General features: G+C 33.9%; 1 long non-coding RNA gene across 1 annotated transcript in view; it reads left to right on the top strand.

Moving 5' to 3' along the window:
* The window catches only part of LOC117177630, an 8,159-nt gene extending 6,599 nt beyond the window's left edge, over positions 1-1,560 (top strand). Inside the window, exon 3 of the long non-coding RNA XR_004467726.1 lies at positions 1,403-1,560. This is a non-coding gene — a long non-coding RNA (uncharacterized LOC117177630). The remainder of the gene's footprint in view (positions 1-1,402) is intronic.
* The last annotated feature ends 459 nt before the right edge of the window (positions 1,561-2,019 follow it).

Here is a 2,019-nt window from a genome sequence, read left to right on the forward strand (position 1 = left end):
TTGAAGGCACGTATTTCGACATTTTCAAGAGCGAAAAAAATCACGATGTCATATGAAACTTGAAATGTTTGGTATTGGATATTGTTGACAGATGACAATATGACAATTAGCACAAATGGTAAGTTCCGACAGTGCCTACAAGTGTGCCTACTGGCCGCTAAATGGCAATACCGGTTTCATATGTATACACCTGGTAATGTCGAGTGTGTGTATGTGGGTGACGTATTGTATTGGTCGGGCCCACCGGCACGAGGAGCTAGGCCACAACAAGATATTTAAAGCAATAGGCCGTGCCGTACCTATTGAGGATTCTGTCCTATAACCTCAGAATCTGTGCTCGACCAGGTAAGGCTCGTCAAAATAAATTATATTCTTAAGCAAGCCGAATGGGCGTAATTAGTAAGTCAATTTGGGCGTGATACATTAAATCACGTCACAATATGTACCTAAAAGTTCCTAAAATCCATTTTCCATAATTACTTATAGGTTCTCTCTTTAAATTTTATCTACACAAATTTGATACAGGACAGAAAACTTTAATCAGCAAGATAATTAATTAATATTTCTATCAATGAGAACCTGTGAAACAATATCCTTAATTTTTTATTAACTCATTTCTGAAAATATTACAAAAATGATACGCAACACAGACTGAGGAACAGAAAACTACACATTTTTGTTCTCGCTAGTACCGAGAAAAGATTTATTTTCAATTATTTAATAAAATAATGCTCCAAATATTATTATATAAAAAAATTGTTCATTTATTTATTTAAAGTTCCTTATTTGATTTACGAATAAAAAACTGTATTGATTTCTCCTGAAAACTTATCTAAATGAAGTTAGACTAGTTCTTATCCGCAGCAGAACGATGGATTAACTTTTGTTTATTGAATATTAAATATTATAATATTTTTCAAGGCGCGACTCTCTTAGAAATAGTTTTGTTTTTAATTTTTATATTTTTATCACTAAAAAGTAAGTGATTCTCGATGATTTCATCTCTGCGTGAAGACTTTCAGAGAAAAACGTTTCGTTTATACAAAACCACGCTTACAATAATGATAAAATTTCATTTATGTTTATTGAATATTAACTATAGTAATATTTCTCAAGGCGGACTTTTGGACTGGAAGCAAAAAATTATTTAAGGGTTATTTTGAGAACTGTGTTCGTTTGAGAAATAAACCAAATCCCTCGTGTTGGTTAACAAGTTTCCAAAAGTGACCTAGCTGCCAGAGTTTCTCAAATTAAGTAAAATATTGCACTAATAAATTAAAACTACTGCATAATATTTCAGTAGAATATACTGAAAAATTTTCCATAGAATTGTCTATTAACTTAAGCATGTTCTATAAATGACCGAGGGCTACATTTAAAAATGTGTTATTCTGCATTTCAGTCCTCGTTAGGTACAAACGACTCCTGCCAATCAGCATCGACGGTAGCATTTTGGCTGAGTGAGGGGAAGCCGCGTAGTAGTAAGTAGGGAAACCGTTCGCAGATATCCAGGATGAAAAAGTCACCTGCCCAAAAGAAAATTGGGGCCGAGGGACAAGCAAGTTCCAGAAACAATATTTTCAATGCATTCTGAGATCACTGTAGTTTAGTTTAATAAGTTTAGTCTACTACTCTACGCTTACAATGAGGGCCTTCCTAATTTATGATCTGCTTACGAACTTCTACCTTTCAGGTGCTTCTTCTAGACCAGGATAAAGCCTTACTATTACTTAAATCCTTGGTTTGCTAGAAACTTGTTTTATTCAATTCCGCTAGTAATTCACTTTTATTAATTAGACTTAGTTGAAAATTCACAGTCTTCGCAGTTTTGGAGTAGGGTAGTGATTGTTTCATCCTTAAGAATAAAAACATCTGACTGAATTGCAATAGTATTAATTTGCTTTTTTTTAAATAATCATATTTTCGGAGTTCCTTGCAGGTCTTCGAATACGGCGAGATGAATAATCCTCTTTCGACAAATACGGGAGTTCGAGCCTGAGCAGAAGCACGTACAAGTTA

Source organism: Belonocnema kinseyi, chromosome 8 (genome assembly GCF_010883055.1).
Source record: "Belonocnema kinseyi isolate 2016_QV_RU_SX_M_011 chromosome 8, B_treatae_v1, whole genome shotgun sequence".
NCBI lineage: Eukaryota > Metazoa > Arthropoda > Insecta > Hymenoptera > Cynipidae > Belonocnema > Belonocnema kinseyi.